This window comes from Trachypithecus francoisi, unplaced genomic scaffold (assembly GCF_009764315.1).
Source record: "Trachypithecus francoisi isolate TF-2019V2 unplaced genomic scaffold, Tfra_2.0 Lachesis_group17, whole genome shotgun sequence".
NCBI classification, from domain to species: Eukaryota; Metazoa; Chordata; class Mammalia; order Primates; family Cercopithecidae; genus Trachypithecus; species Trachypithecus francoisi.
This window is the reverse complement of record NW_022681462.1, coordinates 79,584,989-79,600,011: the sequence shown is the minus strand read 5'-3', so window position 1 is coordinate 79,600,011 and position 15,023 is coordinate 79,584,989. Positions and strand designations below refer to the sequence as shown.

The 15,023-nt window shown below is 47.0% G+C and overlaps 1 long non-coding RNA gene across 1 annotated transcript in view; it reads left to right on the top strand.

The window, feature by feature from the left end:
* The window catches only part of LOC117062532, a 35,226-nt gene extending 21,845 nt beyond the window's left edge, over positions 1-13,381 (top strand). The window contains exon 2 of the long non-coding RNA XR_004428419.1: positions 13,271-13,381. This is a non-coding gene — a long non-coding RNA (uncharacterized LOC117062532). The remainder of the gene's footprint in view (positions 1-13,270) is intronic.
* Positions 13,382-15,023: the final 1,642 nt, after the last annotated feature.

Here is a 15,023-nt window from a genome sequence, read left to right as displayed (position 1 = left end):
GGAAAGAGAGAGAGCAAAGAGGGAAGTGCCGTTTTTAAACCATCAGAGCTCAAAAGAACTCACTCACTATCATGAGAACAGCATGGAGAAAACCGCCCCCCATGATCCAATCATTTCCCACCAGATCCCTCCCTCAACAAGTGGGGATTTCAATTCAAGATGAGATTTGGGTGGGGACACAGAACCAAACCATATCATGAGCCAAGTTCAAGTTCTGATTCCAAATTGCATGGCTAGCCATTTAATCCCTAGTCTCTTCTACCGCATATGGATCATATCCCTTTAAAATTGTGCTCAAACTTTACATGCCCATTCCCACCCCTCCCTACTTTCAGGCTCTGGGGATTAATTTCTTTGTTAGCCTTCACAGCCTGGCTTAAAGCCCTGATGCCCACTCAAGTCAGAATTGATTCTCTCTCCTTCTGGGCCATCTTTTTAAATGATCTCTACCTCTCCTCCAAATAGCTTCATCCTGATTATATAGCCATCTTCCAGGGTCAGCAAACTTTCTCCATAAAGGTCCAGATAACAAATATTTTGGCTTTGTGGGTCACATGGCCTCTATTGCAACTACTCAATTCCACTGTTGTTGTGTGAAAGCAGCCGTAGACAATATGTAAATGAATAGACATGACTGTGTTCTAAAAAAAACTTTTTTTTTTTTTTTTTTTTTTTTTTTTTGAGACAGAGTCTCGCTCTGTCGCCCAGGCTGGAGTGCAGTGGCCGGATCTCAGCTCACTGCAAGCTCTGCTTCCCGGGTTTACGCCATTCTCCTGCCTCAGCCTCCCGAGTAGCTGGGACTACAGGCGCCGCCACCTCGCCCGGCTAGTTTTTTTTGTATTTTTTAGTAGAGACGGGGTTTCACCGTGTTAGCCAGGATGGTCTCGATCTCCTGACCTTGTGATCCGCCTGTCTCGGCCTCCCAAAGTGCTGGGATTACAGGCTTGAGCCACCGCGCCCGGCCAAAAAAAACTTTTTATTTTCAAAAACAGGGGCAGACGCGGTGGCTCACATCTGTCATTCCAGCATTTTGAGAAGCCAAGGTGGGAGGATCTCTTGAGGTTAGAAGTTCAAGACCAGCCTGGGCAACATAGTGAGCCCTCATCTCTACATAAAAATTAAAAATTAGCTGGGTGCAGTGGCACACACCTGTAGTCCTAGCTACTCAAGAGGCTGAGGTGGGAGGATCACTTGAGCCCAGGAGGTCAAGGCTGCAGTGACCCATGATTGTACCACTGCATTCCAGCCAGAGCAACAGAGCAAGACTCTGTCTCAAAAATAAACAAATAAATAAAAACAATTAGCCGGGCATGGTGGCATGTGCCTGTAGAACCAGTTTCTCAGGAGGCTGAGGCAGGAGGATCGCTTGAGCCCAGGAGTTGAAGGTTGCAGTAAGCTATGATCACACCACTGCACTTTAGCTTAGGAAAAAGAACAAGACACAGTCTCAAAACAAAAAACAAAAAAATGAGTACTGGCCCTCAGGCAGTAGTCTGCCCACCCCTGCTGTAGACTGTCACTTCCCTAAAGTACTAACAGGACATTATTTATTTTTTATTGGAGACATAGTCTCCCTCTGTTGCCCAGGCTGGAGTGCAGTGGCATTATCTCAGCTCACTACAATCTCTGCCTCCTAAGTTCAAGTGATTCTCTTGCCTCAGCCTCCTAGGTAGCTGGGACTATAGGCACATGCCACCATGCTGAGCTAATTTTTTTTTGTATTTTTAGTAGAGACAGGGTTTCACCATGTTGGCCAGGCTGGTCTCGAACTCCTGACCTCAAGTGATCTGCCTGCCTCGGCCTCCCAAAGTGCTGTGATTAAAGGCGTGAGTCACTGCATCCGGCCCTACCAGGATCTTTTTTTTTTTTTTTTTTGAGACAGAGTGTTGCTCCGTCGCCCAGGCTAGAGTGCAGTAGCACGATCTTGGCTCACTGCAACCTCCACCTTCCAAGTTCAAGCAATTCTCCTGCCTCAGCCTCCCAAGTAGCTGGGATTACAGGCATGTGTCACCACACTTGGCTAATTTTTGTAGTTTTAGTAGAGACAGCGTTTCACCATGTTGACCAGGCTGGTCTTGAACTCCTGACCTCAGGTGGTCTGCCTGCCTCGGCCTCCCAAAGTGCTAGGATTACAGTCATGAGCCACCGTGCCTGGCCTTTAACAGCATCTTATTCATCTCTGTATTCTCACTCATAGCTAGGCCAAGCACAGAGTTTAACCCCAAGAGGTCTCAAAAAATAAATAAATAGCAGTAATAAAAAATAGTGCCTTTTACTGAAGCCTTATAAGGTACAAAATACAGACAGTCCCCAACTTATGATGGTTAGACATAAAATTTTTTGACTTAACATTAAGTTTATCAAAGAGCTTCTTTTTTTTTTTTTTGAGGCGGAGTCTCGCTCTGTCGCCCGGACTGGAGTGCAGTGGCCGGATCACAGCTCACTGCAAGCTCCACCTCCCGGGTTCACGCCATTCTCCTGCCTCAGCCTCCTGAGTAGCTGGGACCACAGGCGCCCGCCACCTCGCCCGGCTAGTTTTTGTATTTTTAGTAGAGACGGGGTTTCACCGTGTTAGCCAGGATGGTCTCGATCTCCTGACCTCGTGATCCGCCTGTCTCGGCCTCCCAAAGTGCTGGGATTACGGGCTTGAGCCACCGTGCCCGGCCAAAGAGCTTCTTATGACTTATAGTGGGATTACAGTTTGTACTGAAAACTTAATGCTTTTGCATCAGGATGAAGTACAGTTGAACCACCGTAAGTCGGGGACCATCTGCTGTGTTTCCAGCATCAAATGCATTTTCAACTTAGGATATCTTCCACTTCTGATGGATTTAGTGGGACACAGTCCCATCATAAGTCAAGGAGCATCTGTACTTGGAACTCTGTAAGTTTAGGCTTTTTTTTTTTTTTTAGACAGAGTCTCTCTCTGTCGCCCAGGCTGGAGTGCAGTGGTGCAGTCTTGGCTCACTGCAACCTCCACCTCCCTGGTTCAAGCTATTCTCCTGCCTCAGCCTCCTGAATAGCTAGGACTACAGACATGCGCCTCCACGCCCCGCTAATTTTTGTATTTTTAGTAGAGATGGGGTTTTGCCATGTTGGCCAGGCTGGTCTTGAACTCCTGACCTCAGGTGATCCGCCCGCCTCAGCCTCTCAAAGTGCTGGGATTACAGGCATGAGCCACTGTGCCCAGCCAAGGTTGGTATTTATTATTCCATTGTACATATGAGGAAAATGAGATTAGGTAATTTGTCCAAGTCTGCACAGCTGGTAAGTAGCAGAGCAGGAGATCACACCCAGGTCTATGCAAAGCATAGCTGCCATGTCACACTACATGCATTTGCAAAGGCTCATTGGATTAACTATGAGGGATGAGATTGAGCCAGGGATCTTCTAGTCTCCCAGCAATCAGCAAAAGAATCATCAAGTCGGAGCCTGGCTTCCAGTGCAGTCACAGGCTGTCCCACTGGGCTGAGGAAGCACAATTTGGCATGCTCTTCTGTCTTCTCGTCACTTGCCCAGAGCTAGTCCCCGCACCTGCTCTGATACACACAGCTCAGCAGCAGGCATGGTGACCTCTGAGTATAAGCACAGCCTGTCTGGGGGGGCTGAGCCATTGTGTGCCCAACAGCCCATTCTTTCTCAGAAGCCCAGAGAGTGAGAACAGCTGTGAGCGACCTCCAGGCTGCTGGAGTGGAGCCAGCATTCCACACTCAAGAGCCAAAAGGAATTTATGGGAAGAGGGAGAGCGGGAGGTGGGGTCAGGGGCCAGATCTGAGTTCAGTTACCCAACTTCCTGCTGCCCAGTGCTATCTCAAATCATGGTAGGATCCCAAGCCTTAAAGGGACAAAGATAGAAGCCAGGAAAGCAGTTTTAGGGAGCAAGACTGAGGGTATGTGCCATGCCTTCAAAGTAAATCATCTCCTCCCCTCAACCCTAGAGACACACACACACACACACACACACACACACACAAACACCCGTTACAGGCATGGGGAATAATGTGGACTCCAGTTTTTAAAAGCGTGCAGTATAAGACGAGGCTTGGAAGTACATAGTGGACTTTGATCACTACCTGCCTAGGGGCCACTAGAACATTTTGGCTCAAGCAACTGAGATGGTGATTTGGGATAAATTCCTGAAGTGGTAGCCAAGATACCAGTTAGCAGGCTGTTGTCACAGATGAGCCATTCGGAAGACCTGAGGCATGGTGACAGTAGTGGAGACAAAGTTCCACTTGATCTTTGTCAGTACTGCCCACAAACTCCATTCCACCTGTTCCTTCCACTGTCTCTAGTCTCTCATTCATTCAACCAGTCTCAGCTGAGCCAAACTGTATGCTAAACATGGGCACACCTGTTTCATTCTCTTCTCCTGTTTTTCCCTTTCCTTTCCTCCCTTCTTTATGCCACAGTCTCTCTTTTCACCAGCACCTTGCTTCCCCTGACATTCTCCTTTATGCTACTTTTCCAACATGAACTCAGGGACTGGGCCCGGAGCTCCCATCTTCTCCCCTGGGAGAAAGGGATGGGGGTCAGAGGTCAGGCAGAGTCTCTGAAACCTAGATGGCATGTCATTTATGAAGAACTTGCACAGTGGGCCCTTGGAGCTCAAAATGAGCAGAGGTGTGGCCTGGCAGACCAAACAAGTGTACCCAACTCTCCCCATCTAGTTTAAAACAGACGCACCACACCACCGTACTACTCAATATCCTAGAAAAAGACAAAAATATGCCATCTCCTGCAACGTAAGCATTAGTGATCCTATAAGGGAATTTCTAAACTAAACTGGTATAGTAGTTGGGGTCCAACCAGGAAAACAGAAACCACTCTAACTCTTTACAACAGGGAGGATGTAGTGCAGGGAACTGGTCACACAGGTCACAGAAGGCTGAGAAATCAACTAAGGGAAGAAGTGGCAGCCCAGAGTATCTGAAAGCAACAACCATCCCCGAGGGCTAGAGGGACAAAAGATGGCAGGCAGTGTTATCTGAGCCCAGGGACCAGATCACCTGCCAAATGCTGAAATAGTAGCAGGCCTCTCCAGCAATATCTGTAGACTCAGAGAAAGATAGTCACTGCCAGAAATGCCGCCAAAGCTGAGAGGGACATGGAGATATACCCTGGCTTCTCCCCTCCTCCCACCCTCCAACTTCCCCCCAGCATTTCCCATTGGTCAAACCCAGCCAGAAACCACTGATGCAGCACTTACAGGGGTTAGCCTCCCTAATTCCAGGCAACAGATGGGCAAGAAATGAATCTGGGAGCAAATGGGCTCAAATGGCCTGGCTTTGCATTTTCTCTTACCAGGTACCTCTGCCAGGCCTCCAGAAGCCCACCTTTCTTTGCCTTTGATCCACAAGATTAGGGCCTGGAAGTCAAGAAGTCATTTTCATCCTGCTGGGCAGATATCACTGTGGGTGCCATCCTCCTACCCCCTTGGATGTTGGCTTCTGGATGTTCAGACATGTTTCCATCACACCATTTGTTCCTCCTTCCTTCTTTCCTTCCTGTATTTCTCATCCACTCACATGATCACCTGATCACACAGATCATTCTCTATGTGTCAGGCGCTGGACACACAGTGTCCAGTTGGAGAATGAGAATTCTCTGTGTGTCGTGTTGGAGAATGAGAAATACTCCCTGCCCTCAAGGAGTTCGCAGTCTAGTGACAATTTCACATTTGCAGCACAGGTCCATATGTGCACCCCAAGAAGTAGGTCCTGGGTGGATGGCAGCACAGGGAAAGGAATGGGCAGTTCTGCCTGGGTGGTGGGCAAGAAAGGCCGCACAGAGGAATCTATGTTTCAGCTGAATCTTGAAGAACAGTTTATAGGTAAGTGAGCAGAAGTAGCGTGTTCCTGTTAGAAGGAACAGTAAATGCAAAGACATGAAGCAAGAAAGAGAAGAATTATAATCGGGGGAGCAGAGTGTGAAGGTGTGGAGAGAGATGGGGTGACATCAGAGAGATAAGCAGAGCTGGTTGTTTGAGGGCCATACAAGAATATTTTTCCTGGGAGCTACCAAAGTGTTTTAAGCAAGAGGGGAAGTAGTTTAGACTGTTAAAGCTGCTCTACCAAAATGCCCCAAACCAGGTGGCTTATAAACAACATACATTTATTTCCTACAGCTCCAGAGGCTGGAAAGTCCAAGATCAAGGTATTGGCAAATGTGGTGTCCGGTGAGGGCCACTTCCTCGCAGACTGCACCTTTTCACCGTGTCCTCGCATGGCAGAAGGAGCAAACAAGCTCCCTTGGGCCTCTTTCATAAGGGTGCCAAGCCCATTCCTGAGGACAGAGCCCTCATGATCTAAGAATGTCCTAAACGCCTCACCTTCTACCACCATCACCTTGGGAGTTAGGGTTTCAACATGTGAATTTTGGAGGGACACAAACATTCAAACCATAGCAGGAAGCTTATCAGAAGTGAGTTTCAAAGATCACTCTGCACAACACTTTGGGAGGCCGAGGCGGGTGGATCACCTGAGGTCGGGAGTTCGAGACCAGCCTGGGCAACATGGTGAAACACCGTCTCTACCAAAAATACAAAAATTAGCCAGGCGTGGTGGCGGGCGCCTGTAATCCCAGCTACTTGGAAGGCTGAGGTAGGAGAATCACTTGAACCTGGGAGGTGGAGGTTGCAGTGAGCCGAGATCGCGCCACTGCACTCCAGCCTATCTAGAGGGAGAGTCTGTCTCTAAATAAATAAATAAAATAAACAAAAGAAAGATCACTCTGGCTACAGTATGGAGGAGGGACTGGAGGTGAGACCCGAGGTTGCAAGATGGGGGAGAAAGCTGGTGTCCAGGCAGGAGTCCACACGACAGAGGGTGCAATCACATCATCCCTTAGAGGAATTTGCAAGGACCTTATTACAGTCAAGGCTTGCTTATGTACCAAAAAGCAAAAAAAAAAAAAAAAAAAAAAAAAAAAAAAAAAAAAAAAAGAAGAGGGAAGGGAGGGAGAAGGAAAGAGAGAGGGAAAGAGGGAGAGAGAAAAAGAAAGGAAACCTGCTTGGAGAAAGTTAAGCTTTTTTTCCAATAAATCAGTTGTCAGGGGCTCAGGTTGCTAAGCTACAGGGAAAGTGGAACAGCCTGTGCTCGCTAAAAGGAGCTTTGGGGGAGGTGAATGTAATCAGTCAAGTTGTTCCCTCCTCCAGGCCCAGAGCCCCAGGCCTCGCCCTGTGCAGGGTGGGGGCAGAGAGCTGTTCCACCTCCAGGCAGGGCCCACAGGGTTCAAACCATGCAGCACCACAGCAGGAAGAGAAGTTTTAGGGCCCTGACTGTTGCAAGCTGAGACAGAAATTAGAACTCAAGGCAGAAATCACAAGGCAGCCTCCACATCCCCAGACTCACGGGTGAGCTGGGTGTGTGCCTGGTCTATTATTCACTGTGGCCACATGCCAGGCTGCCATGCATCCCTCTCCCAGAGCAATTAGTGCACCACTGTTCCGCCGCTATTGGGGGTCACAAGTTCCAGTCATTCTTTTAACATGTGTTTAGGCCATGGATTTTTCTGGAGTTCTATTATTCTGGATTTGCCCTGGGTAACCAAAGTGGCGTTTTGGGCTAGGCACAATGGCTCATGCCTGTAATCCAAACACTTTGGGAGACAGAGGTGGGAGGATTGTTTGAACCCAGGAGTTTGAGACCAGCCTGGGCAAATAAATGAGACCCTGTCTGTACAAAAATTAAAAAACAACTATCTGGGCATTGCACTGTGGTGTGTGCCTGTGGTCCCAGCTACATGGTAGGCTGAGGTGGGAGGACTGCTTGAGCCCAGGAGGTCAAGGCTGCAGTGAGCCATGTTTGTACCACTATACTCCAGCCTAGGTGACACAGCAAGACCCTGTTTCAAAAATAGAAAAATATATAAAATAAAAATAACAAAGTGGCTTTAAAAAATCACCAAATGGTTTGACTACCAGCACCTATAGCTTCTTAAATAAATTCGGATAATGGGGATGGGGAGAGTTGCATTGCATCAAGAAGCCCAGAAGTCAGGGTTTAATTTACTCTCCAAGGTCTGGAATGGACAGTTTGACCCTGGAATTCAAATATGAAGCTCCACGGCCTGATGCTTCCAATACATGTGGGAGCAGGGACCTGCCTGTGACAAGGAGCCTCCAGGTGCACATTCCTTCAACCCTGTTTCCCTACCCTAGGCCTAGCTCACACAAGCTCTGTGTATTTGCTTTATAATAGTTGCTTGGAGACAGGGTAATCTTAAAGGTAACCACACCCAACCTCCCACCTTCTATCTGACATGCAGATGTCCCTTCAATCTCTGTGAGGTCTCTTTAGGCCAAGTGCTCCTGGAGGTAAAAGTAGCAGGTAAAAGTTTGGGGAGCTGGGAGCCAGGCATGGTGGCTTATGTCTGTAATCTCAGCAATGGGAGGCTGAGGCAGGAGGATCGCTTGAGTCCTGGAGTTTGAGGCTACAGTGAGTTGTGATTGCGCCATGGCACTCCAGCCTGGGCAACAAAGCAAGACCCTGTCTAAAAATAAATAAATAAAGTCTGGGGAGCTGAAGACAGTACAAGTTGCCTCCCAGCATCAGACTCTGAGAAGTAAGGATAGTAAAATAATGGGGCACTGAGAAATAGAGAAATCAGAGGAACAAAAGACAGGAAACTAGGATTCTATCTGTCAACACGTGGGATGGGGATTGTTGAGGGATGACGAAGTCAAGACCTGATCAAGATGGTGCAGCTGCTGTGGGAAACAGTATGGCGACTCCTCAAACAATTAAAGACAGAATTCACCTATGATCTCACAATTCCACTTTGGAGTACATACTCAAAAGAATTGAAAGCAGGATCCCAAAGAGATATTTGTACACCGACATTCATAGCAGCATTCTTCACAATAGCTAAAATGTGAGAACAACCCGAGGGTTCATCAATAGATGGATGAACAAACATGGTCTATACAGACAATGGAATATTCTTCATATTCTTCAGCCTTAAAAAGGAAGGAAATTCTGACACCCTCTACGACATGGATGATGAGCCTTGAGGACATTATGCTAAGTGAAATAAGCCAGTCACAAAAGGACAAATGCTATATGATTAGACTCACAGGAGGTACTTAGAGCAGCCAAAATCATAGAAAGTAGAATAGTGGTGGCCAGGGGTTGGGGAGAGGGGGAAATGGGGAGTTATTGCTTAATGGGCACAGAGTTTCAGTTGTACAAGATGATAAGAGTTCTGGATGAATGGTGGTGATAGTTGCACGACATTATGGATGTATTTAATACCACTAAACTGTGCACTTTAAAATGGTTAAGATGGTAAGTTTTATGTTATGTGTATCTTGCCACAATTTAAAAAATGGAAAAAAAAATCTGATTGAGGAAAGTTTGACAAGAGAGATAAACTGAGTCACAAGAGCTGCAGCTCAAAAACAGCAATTAGTAAATCACAGCCAGATATAAAAAGAGAACCCTCCTGGGGAAAATGACCAATGCAGGGAGGATCTAGAAGAGGAAACTGATCACTGTCAACATTCCCTGCTGAGCTGCCACTCGGAGCGAAGACCACGCAAAGCACAGGGGTAGCACAAGGCCAGCTCTTCCTTAAACCTTGCGGGTCTCTCTACCCCCAATCAGACTCCTGGTCTTAGGGGTTTATCTGTAACTCTCTTACTGAACATAACTTTCCCACTTAGTATCTATAGGATATAGTGCAACTTATTTAGCTTTCCTGTGCATTGCTTTCTTTTTTTCCTTTTTTAGAGATGGGAGCTTCACTATGTTGCCTAGGCTGCTCTTAAACTCCTGGGCTCAAACAATTCTCCTACCTCAGGCTCCCAAAGTGACGGGATTACAGGCATAAGCCACCATGCCCAGCCTATGCATGGGTTCTTTATCTGTAAAGTGGGAATAATCTCTGTTTAACAGTTGTTTTGTGTGTGTGTGGGGGGGGGGGGTTCCCTCCTCCTTTTCCTCCTCCTTCTCTTCCTCCTCCTTCTCTTCCTTCTTCTTCTTCTTTTTAAAAACAGGGTCTCACTCTGTCACCTGGAGTACAGTGGCACCATCATAGCTCACTGAAACCTGGAACTCCTGGGCTCAAACAATCCTCCTGCCTTTGCCTCCCATAATGCTGGGATTGGTATGAGCTGCCACTCCCAGCCAACTATTATAATTTTTATCATCATCACCATCATCTGTTTATTTAATGCTCAAAGTGTGAAATAATAGCTTCAAACAAAATGTAAGAGATGGGAACTCTCACCCTATTCTATAACTAAGGAGAACGAGAATGAAGGGCTCAAACACTTGTGTAAGACACACAGCAATTCAGTGTTGGAGCCAAGAGTCAGACTTGGATGTGCTGGACCTAAAGCTCAGTTTCTTTCCACTGTGTCAAGTCCATCTCTCTTGGTACCTTGTGTCCTTGAAAATGATGGATGCGGGAAGCAGCCACAGGCAGGTGGGAAGAGCACAAACAGTGGAGTCGGAGCACCTGGATTCTAGGTCCTACTTGCTAACTGCATGACCTGGGACATATGCCTTCTGCTCCCTGGACCTCAGTTTTTCTGTGTAAGATGAATAATAATACCCACATCTGAGCGTTGTTGTGTCCTAACAACAGTAAAGCTATCACAGAGCATATTCTGTGTCTTGTCATGGACAATCTACTAGATGGTTCTAAATCTGCTTCCTGGCTGGGCACGGTGGCTCATGCCTGTAATCCCAGCACTTTGGGAGGCTGAGACAGGAGGATCACCTGAGCCCAGGAGTTCGAGATCAGCCTGGGCAACATAGTGAGAACCCGGTTCTACAAAAATAAAATAAAGAAAAATTAACTGGGCATGCTGGTGCACACTTGTAGTCACAGCTACTTGGGAGGCTGAGGTAGGAGGATCACTTGAGCCCAGTAGTTTGAGACTACAGTGAGCTATGACCACGCCACTGTACTCCAGGCGGGGCAACAAAGCAAGAACTTGTATCAAAAAAAAAAAAAAAAATTGGGCCAAGCGCGGTGGCTCACACCTGTAATCCTAGCACTTTGGGAGCCCAAGGCAGGTGGATTGCCTGAGCTCAGGAGTTTGAGACCACCCTGGGTAACACGATAAAACTCCATCTCTACTATAATACAAAAAAGTAGCCAGGCATGGTGATGTGCACCTGTAATCCCAGCTACTGAGCTGAGAGATCACACCATTGCACTCCAGCCTGGGCAACAGAGCAAGACTCCATCTCAAAAAAAAAAAGAAAAGAAAAGAAAAAAGAAAAAAAAAAATCTATCAATCAATCAATCTCCTTCCCACTACATGTGGAGCCCTTTCTTCTGGCTTCATCTTTACTTCCTGCCCAGGGAAATCATTTCTACCTGAATTTCTGAAATACTATTTTACCCTTTGCTCATTCTATGTGCTCCTATTTTCTTTCCTGAAAAGTTTCCATCCATTTCTGTGGCTCCAGTCCCTGCTTACAGTTAATATCTAGATCTACATCTGTACCTGGGCCTCTAACTGAAGAATTAAAACACTGTCTCATTCCAATGACCATCCCCAAGTAAAATGATGGTTTGAGTAGAGCTGGTCTACAGTCTTCAGCTTCTCCATGTTGTGCCCCCAGCCTGCTGCAGTCTTCCGCCTCCCAGCCCCTGGCACCTGAGATCTTGGGGTTTTCTCCCCTTCTAACCAAATTGATCTTTGGACAGAATTTGAAATTCCTTCCCACTCAGGTAAAAGTAACAGACAACCACTAATACCTCCCAAGAGTAGTTATCTTTTAATGAAGGCCAGGACCTTGAGCTCAAACACTGAAACCACACTGCAGAGTTTCACTTTGGTGCCTCTCCAAGGGGAGGATGCTTGTTTTAATGCCTAGGGTCTTCCCTGGAGAAGCCTTGCCATGCAGGCCACTGGAACCCTCCTCTGCTTCAGCCAGACCCCAGTGGTGGATCTGGAATGCTACCTTGCTTTTGGGGACAGTATTGTAGTCATACTTGTCACACGTATGACATCTCTTATCTTTGTATCTCAAAGAGCTTTGAAAATGTTAATTCGAGACACTGTCTAAAAAAGCAGACTTGCAGGTGGCAACCTCTAACTACAACTGTAGTTTCTTTTATACTCACAAGCCTCCATTAAGAAAGAAATTCAGGCCGGGCGCGGTGGCTCAAGCCTGTAATCCCAGCACTTTGGGAGGCCGAGACGGGCGGATCACAAGGTCAGGAGATCGAGACCATCCTGGCTAACACGGTGAAACCCCGTCTCTACTAAAAATACAAAAACTAGCCGGGCGAGATGGCGGGCGCCTGTAGTCCCAGCTACTCGGGAGGCTGAGGCAGGAGAATGGCGTAAACCCGGGAGGCGGAGCTTGCAGTGAGCTGAGATCTGGCCACTGCACTCCAGTCCCGGCGACAGAGCGAGACTCCGCCTCAAAAAAAAAAAAAAAAAAAAAAAAAAGAAAGAAATTCAAAATTTCCAAAGTCCATGTCACGTGAAATCCCAGCGCTTTGGGAGACTGAGGCGGGTGGATCACCTGCAGTCAGAAGTTCAAGACCAGCCTGGCCAACATGGTGAAACTTTGTCTCTACTAAAAATACAAAAATTAGCTGGGCATGGTGGTGCACGCCTGTAGTCCCAGCTACTCAGGAGGCTGAGGCAGAAGAATCACTTGAACCCAGGAGGCAGAGGTTGCAGTGAGCCAAGATCATGCCATTGCACTCCAGCCTCAGTGACAGAGCAAGATTCCATCTCTAAATTAATTAATTAATTAATTAAAGCCCATGTCAGCCCTTGTTCTAGCAAAGAGGTATTACGCCCCAGTGATTTGACTACAGTTTTAGTTACGCTCCCAAGTGATTTCTAAAAATCATTTCATTGTTATTATTCCATTTGTATTAGGCACCTACATCAGCATATGGGCTCAAGCCCCAGCTCCCAATTCCAGCTGTGTGATTCTGAGTAGGACTTACGAACTTTCTGTTTCAATTTCCACATCTATAAAATGAGATAATAGTACCTAACTCTTGGAATGTTGTGAGCCTTAAATGAGATATTATCTACGAAGTACCTACCTCTATGCCTGGTACTTAGAGACACAGGGTAAAAATTAGTTCCCTTCTCTTTTCCTCCCCTACATTCCCACCCTTTGCTACATAGCACTGTAGAGAAATAAACAGAAAGATACATTCACTGCTCTTCAGTTCTGTATGTTCCAAAAGGAGATACATTTGATCATTAAAAACCACAAACGCAAATTCCTTTTGTCTAAAACTTTTCAAGGGTTCAATTTCACCCTTTTCTATTCTTTACTAGGAGAGAGAAGAAAGCGAAAAGATGAACTGAAGAGAAGTTGTGGAGAGCTGTGTGTGATGTGATGATCATTGTGTTAGACACATTAAAAATAAATAGAGTGCTTTGAATACAGAGTTTATTTACAATCTACAAAGTGGAATTATTAACCAGGCCTAAGCTGCATTGGATAAGAAACGACCAGGGCCAGGCACAGTGGCTTGCACCTGCAATCCCAGCACTTTGGGAGGCTGAGGAAAAGCAAGCGGATCATCTGAGCTCAGAAGTTCGAGACCAGCTGGGCAACATGGCGAAACTGTGTCTCTACAAAAAAGACAAAAACTAGCTAGCCATGATGGTGTGCACCCGTAGTCCCAGCTACTTGAGAGGCTGAGGCGGGAGGATCGCCTGAGCCGAGGAAGTCGAGGCTGCAGTGAGCCGAGATCACACCACTGCACTCCAGCATGAGTGAAAGAGCAAGACCCTGTCTCAAAAAACAAACAAACAAAAAGAACCAGCAAAGTTTCCCTGTTTAAGGAGGCATTGTGACAATTAAGAATTCAGAGTACCACAGAAATCTCATTCAGCTCATCAGAGCCTTCTTAAACCTGTTCTGGACGACCCTATTCTCCTAGAGCCAGGTAGGTGAGACAGGTCAGTAACTAAATCACCAGCAGCCTTTCGAGCTCACATCAGAACCAGGAGAGCCAGAGCAGTGGTTAATTCCAAGAACAAATGTGAAGCTATATTCAGAAGGTGAAGCAGGATGTCAGGAGTCCAGGTCAGGAGACAGAGTTGTAAATAGTGGATGAGGCCTGGGATGGGGTGCTGGCTGAATGGAGCAGTGTCAGCTGATCCAAAAGTGCCAGGCTGGGCCAGGCACGCAGCAGGAGCCAAGTGCTAACCCTGGAAAGGGAGGGGAACAGATGGGAGAGGAGCAGCAACCAGGAAAGAGCCAAAGCTGAAAACAAATAGAACAAGAACAGGTCAAGGTCAGAACCTCCACTATTAAATCCAAGCGTGAATGACCGCAAGAACAGAGTCCAGAAGCCAGGCTGAGTGCTGGAACAGCTCCTCGAGACCTGACATGCTGTGAGGGCAGGGGTCCCAGCCGCCTTGCTAAGTGCCGTGTGCTCAGAGCCCAGAGCGGTGTTTGGCAGGAGACAACAAGGCCTACATAAATACTAGTTGTCCGTGCCATTATCGAAATTGGCAGAAGCCAGTGAACGAACAATATGAGGGGAGCAGGGATGGACTAAATTGTGCGCACAACCTCTGAAAATGGGCCCTTCTCAGTAAGTGCCATGACCTGTCTTAAAGTGCTGGGATCGATGCAACGGTCTTCATCTCATGCACCTCAGACCTTCCCTCTCTCCTTCCTGACAGCCTGTATTAGTTTCCTGTGGTTGCTGTAACAAATGACCACAAACTTATGTTGTCTCTAGCTTAAAACAACAGAAATGGGCTGGGCGCCATGGCTCATGCCTGTTATCCCAGCATTTTGGGGGGCCGAGACAGATGGATCACTTGAGGTCAGGAGTTTGAGACCAGCCTGGCCAACATGGTGAAACCCTGTCTCCACTAAAAATACTAAAATTAGCCAAGTGTGGTGGCATATGCCAGTAATCTCAGCTACTTGGGTCGCTGAGGCATGAGAATTGCTTGAACCCAGGAGGCAGAGGTGGCAGTGAGCTGAGATCACGCCACTGCACTCCAGCCTCAGGAACAGAGAGAAACCCTGTGTTAAAAAAAAAAAAAAAAAAAAAAAATTAACTGT